The sequence below is a fragment of the Macrobrachium nipponense genome, chromosome 25, assembly GCF_015104395.2.
Source record: "Macrobrachium nipponense isolate FS-2020 chromosome 25, ASM1510439v2, whole genome shotgun sequence".
NCBI lineage: Eukaryota > Metazoa > Arthropoda > Malacostraca > Decapoda > Palaemonidae > Macrobrachium > Macrobrachium nipponense.
This window is the reverse complement of record NC_087214.1, coordinates 76,850,029-76,856,432: the sequence shown is the minus strand read 5'-3', so window position 1 is coordinate 76,856,432 and position 6,404 is coordinate 76,850,029.

Below are 6,404 nucleotides of genomic sequence, written 5' to 3'. Positions count from 1 at the left end.
GTCTGTTTCCCATTCAACTTTAAATTTGATGCTGGCACTAATGCGTTTAATTTTGAGAGGAATTCATTAAAATTACCCCACTTATTATCCCAAAATGTTAGTATGTCATCCACGTATCTCATCCACAGCATGTTTTTGGGTTTTTTTGCATTTATTACTGTAGTTTCAAAGTATTCCATGTACAGATTGGCTAAAATAGGACTTAAAGGACTACCCATACTACACCCGAATTTTTGCTTGTAGAATGATTCCCCGAATGAAAATACGTTATTAGATGCACATAATTCAACTAACTTTATTATTTTGTCAAGTGCCAAAGGGAAAAGATCTGAATAGGGGGATAATTTTTCCCTTAAAAACTGAAGAACGTCCTGTACTGGTACTTTTGTGAATAGGGAGTCTACGTCAAGGATTAAAAGTTTTATGTTGTGAAGTGGTATAGTGCTTCTCTGAATTTGTGACAAAAGTCTTCCGAATGTTTGATGTGACTGGGAGAAAAAGTGCCTAAAAAAGGAGAAAGGAGGCCAGCTAACCATTTTAGAAATTTTGTAATTGAAAGCTCCGGCGCATGAAACGATGGGTCTGAATGGAAGATTGTCTTTGTGAGTTTTGGGAAGACCATATAAGTAGGGTAATTTAGGATTAATTACTTTAAATTTCTCTAATATATTCAATACTCTTTGTTTGTCTTGGCCAATTAATCTTACTTTCCGAAAAAATTCTGTGGGAACGTTCTGGAGGGGATTTTTCGTCAGTTTTTCGTAAGTATTTGTGTCGCTAAGGAGCTGGTTGATTTTGTCGAGGTAGAAGTCTTTGTCCATTATTACAATTTTGCCGTCTTTGTCGGATCTACTTATTATGAACATCCTTAACTTTTGTTTTAGCGAGTGGATGGCTATCATGAATCTGCGGGGAACAGGATATTTCTTATGAAGGTCAGTTAAAGCATTTAGTAACACTCCTTTTAAACATATCTCTTCACGGCTGTAGTTTTTGTCAGATATGAATTTATCAAAAGCCACTATGAAGTCTAGGTTGTTTTTGCGGTCTGGCATTAGGGCAAAGGATAAGCCTAAATTTAAAACTAAATGTTGATTTACAGTAAGGAATTAAAGTTAAATGGGAAACAAACAAAATTCCTTTTCTTGATGTTTTAATAATCAGAGACACGACAGAATACAAATTTACCATATACAGAAAACCATCGTTCTCACTTTCATATATTCACTACTTTAGCTATCATGACAATACTATCAAGATAGGTCTAGCTAGCAACCTATTCTTAAGAGCCTTACGAATTTGTTCCCCAGATTTCCTGGAAAAAGAATTTGAACTAATTCGCAAGCAACTTTCATCTTTAAAGTATCCTGACCATATAATTGAGAAAGCAATTCAAAAAGCCAAACGTAATTTTCTACCGACCCCCTAAAGACAAGACCAGAGACACACCCAACAATAAAATAAAAATTCCCCACCTGGAGACGATTAAGAGAGTAACTCACACCCTTGGGAAATCCAACCCTTTTGCATTTACCTACCCAAATACCTTAGCCAAATCCCTGATTAACGTCCAACAAAAGACATCGCCCAAAGACTCTGGGGTATATGAGATCCCATGCCAGGACTGTGACCAATCTTACATCGGATTTACAGGTAAATCACTTCCCCAGAGATTAATACAACACAAACGGTCAGTTAGGTATGGACAACAGAACTCGGCTATTTTCAATCATATAAATGAACATAACCATAGAATAAACTGGAATATGTCACGTGTAATTTATAGCAGCAACTGCCGGTACAAGAGTCAAATGATGGAATCGGCCTTAATAAAAGAGAAGCAGGTAATGAACATCTCAAAAGGGAATTGGACATCGGACATCGTCGACGCAGTGTTCATTCAACAACGCTTAAGAAGATTAAAGGAAGATTATCAGCGGGGGTGACCTAAATTGGCTTACTTGTGGACGAATCTCTTGGTATAAATACCACCTTTTCTGTAAACTTTTCTCATTCATATACCTGAAAGAGAAGACAGCAGTCCTCTGAAATATAGTACTTTTCTCTCTATATTTTGGTGTTTTTATGGGCTCCTTTTATTAGATGGAATTCTGTTGTTACAGAACACTTTTACCAGTCATTGTCAGCCCATTATGGAATTCAACCGCCTTTCCACGATTCTTCACTCACTTCCAGAAGTCAAGCCAGTTTTCCGCAAGTTTAAAAAAGAACTGAACAGACTACACCGGCTGAAAAACCAAAAACACTTTTTGGAAGAATGCCTCAAAGAACAAGTACTTCCAAAAATGTACGGATTCGGGAGATGGACTCTGCAATCAAACCCCTTCCCTCTATCACACAAGATTTTCCTGGAAGAAAGAATCACCAATACGAGAAACGACATCTTCGTGCTACGCAGAGTGATATATGGAACTCAAGCTAATCTTCGCCTCCTCACTACGGACCACGTATACAGGTATCTGATTTCATTCTGTTCCGACATTGCTGCCTATAATAGCGTGACTCATTCAAACAGACTTTTACGCAAGTTAAATAACCTAATAGATAATAGCGCATGGAATAATCTTGAACAACAAGACAAAGTTTTAAACTTATCCAACACCCCCCTTACTGTAAATCACATTTAGTTTTAAATTTAGGCTTATCCTTTGCCCTAATGCCAGACCGCAAAAACAACCTAGACTTCATAGTGGCTTTTGATAAATTCATATCTGACAAAAACTACAGCCGTGAAGAGATATGTTTAAAAGGAGTGTTACTAAATGCTTTAACTGACCTTCATAAGAAATATCCTGTTCCCCGCAGATTCATGATAGCCATCCACTCGCTAAAAAAGTTAGATGTTATAATAAGTAGATCCGACAAAGACGGCAAAATTGTAATAATGGACAAAGACTTCTACCTCGACAAAATCAACCAGCTCCTTAGCGACACAAATACTTACGAAAAACTGACGAAAAATCCCCTCCAGAACGTTCCCACAGAATTTTTTCGGAAAGTAAGGTTAATTGGCCAAGACAAAAAAGAGTATTGAACTATTAGAGAAATTTAAAGTAATTAATCCTAAATTACCCTACTTTTATGGTCTTCCCAAAACTCACAAAGACAATCTTCCATTCAGACCCATCGTTTCATGCGCCGGAGCTTTCAATTACAAAATTTCTAAATGGTTAGCTGGCCTCCTTTCTTTTTCCTAGCACTTTTTCTCCCAGTCACATCAAACATTCGGATGACTTTTGTCACAAATTCAGAGAAGCACATATACCACTTCACAACATAAAACTTTTAAGCCTTGACGTAGACTCCCTATTCACAAAAGTACCAGTACAGGACGTTCTTCAGTTTTTAAGGGAAAAATTATCCCCCTATTCAGATCTTTTCCCTTTGGCACTTGACAAAATAATAAAGTTAGTTGAATTATGTGCATCTAATACGTATTTTCATTCGGGGAATCATTCTACAAGCAAAAATTCGGGTGTAGTATGGGTAGTCCTTTAAGTCCTATTTAGCCAATCTGTACATGGAATACTTTGAAACTACAGTAATAAATGCAATAAAACCCAAAAACATGCTGTGGATGAGATACGTGGATGACATACTAACATTTTGGGATAATAAGTGGGGTAATTTTAATGAATTCCTCTCAAAATTAAACGCATTAGTGCCCAGCATCAAATTTAAAGTTGAATGGGAAACAGACAACAAAATTCCTTTTCTTGATGTTTTAATAATCAGAGACACGACAGAATACAAATTTACCATATACAGAAAACCAACGTTCTCACTTTCATATATTCACTACTTTAGCTATCATGACAATGCTATCAAGATAGGTCTAGCTAGCAACCTATTCTTAAGAGCCTACGAACTTGTTCCCCAGATTTCCTGGAAAAAGAATTTGAACTAATTCGCAAGCAACTTTCATCTTTAAAGTATCCTGACCATATAATTGAGAAACAATTCAAAAAGCAACGTAATTTTCTACCGACCCCCTAAAGACAAGACCAGAGACACACCCAACAATAAAATAAAAATTCCCCACCTGGAGACGATTAAGAGAGTAACTCACACCCTTGGGAAATCCAACCCTTTTGCATTTACCTACCCAAATACCTTAGCCAAATCCCTGATTAACGTCCAACAAAAGACATCGCCCAAAGACTCTGGGGTATATGAGATCCCATGCCAGGACTGTGACCAATCTTACATCGGATTTACAGGTAAATCACTTCCCCAGAGATTAATACAACACAAACGGTCAGTTAGGTATGGACAACAGAACTCGGCTATTTTCAATCATATAAATGAACATAACCATAGAATAAACTGGAATATGTCACGTGTAATTTATAGCAGCACTGCCGGTACAAGAGTCAAATGATGGAATCGGCCTTAATAAAAGAGAAGCAGGTAATGAACATCTCAAAAGGGAATTGGACATCGGACATCGTCGACGCAGTGTTCATTCAACCAACGCTTAAGCAGATTAAAGGAAGATTTATCAGCGGGGGTGACCTAAACTGGCTTACTTGTGGACGAATCTCTTGGTATAATACCACCTTTTCTGTAAACTTTTCTCATTCATATACCTGAAGAGAGAGACAGCAGTCTCTGAAATATAGTACTTTTCTCTCTACATTTTGGTGTTTTTATGGGCTCCTTTTATTAGATATATATATATATATATATATATATATATATATTATATATATATATATATATATATATATATATATATAAATATATGTACATATATATATATATATATATATATATATATATATATATATATATATATATATATATGTATATATATATATATATATATATATATATATATATATATATATATATATATATATAGTATATATATATATATATATATGTATATATATATATATATATATATATATATATATATATATATATATATATATATATATACATATATATATATATATATATATATATATATATATATATATATATATATATATATATATATATATATACATATACTATATATATATATATATATATATATATATATATATATATATATATATATATATATATATATATATATACATATATATATATATATATATATATATATATATATATATATTATATATATATATATATATATAGTATATGGCGATGTTAACCTTTACCAGACTGAATTGCTTCAAATTATCACAGTTACGTCTTGGTGACAAAGTAAATAATTGGGTCGTCGCCAGAAATCTGACTTGTAGGGTCGATTCCTGCCATGGGTGTTGGCGTTTTACAAATTATATGTATATGTGTATATAAACATATATAAGTTTTCTGTACTTGGTATCCTTGATAGAGGTGAGAAATTACGAAATAACTTGAAATGTTTATTCTCTTGTAGGTTTTTTGTGACTCATAAGTGCTGCCACATCCCTTAGAAACAAGCTTCTTGTGAATGAATACAAACAAGGGAGAAGTACCTGATCACTCATTTATCTAAACATGCAAAGTGAATATCAAGTCATTTTTGTGATCTATGTTGTTTTACATGATCACTCATGTGTCTGAACATTGAAAGTGAATGTCATGTCATTTTTGTATCTAAACAAATACATAGGAAAATTCAAGTCATGTCCACGGCATTCCTGGTTGTCCCTTTTGAAGCAGCTCTGTTGTACCTACTGGGCTTCAGTTTCCTTCCTGTTGAGTTGCAGTTTATGCTGACTTTTCGCAGACATACCTGTTAGGGTGACAATAGGAAAAAGGAAAATTAATCTCAGATTGTCAATTACTTGTGTTTTGTTACCTGTAAAAGAAAAGGGTGACTTGGATCACATTGCCTGAAAACCATTATTCGTCCTTTGATTTACTCCAAAAGTGATGTTGTGAATCTGAAACTGAGTTCGACTTTGGAATGTGACGCAAAGGACCAGGTGGGAGTGATCCTCTGTTAACCTAGGCTGGCTGTGAACTGCATTCGCAGTTGTTAGACGACTGTTACGGTTGGCCGCTGATATGTGAAGAGAGAAAGTGGAATCTGGTGAAAAAGGAGAGTTGTCCCACAGATTCACTGATTGAAGACTGTAATGATCGATGAGCTAGAATTGACTTGAATGCCATACCTTTTTAGTTGTTCGCCGTTCATTTACTCAGAGTAAAACAGAAAAAGTCGCTTTGGTCACAGAGGAGCGAAAGTAGCAAAGATGTAATGTAGAAGAGACACCAGAGGCGTAGCAAAGGGGCTTTACAATCGCCACCTACCTTATGTGCAGGGATGAAGTAGTGCAAAATTCTTCTGCTGTATAATAATTGTTGATTGATAATTATTAATCTGACATCTACAAAGTAGAGCAAGTTCAACTAAGGAAATGTCTGAACTTCATTCC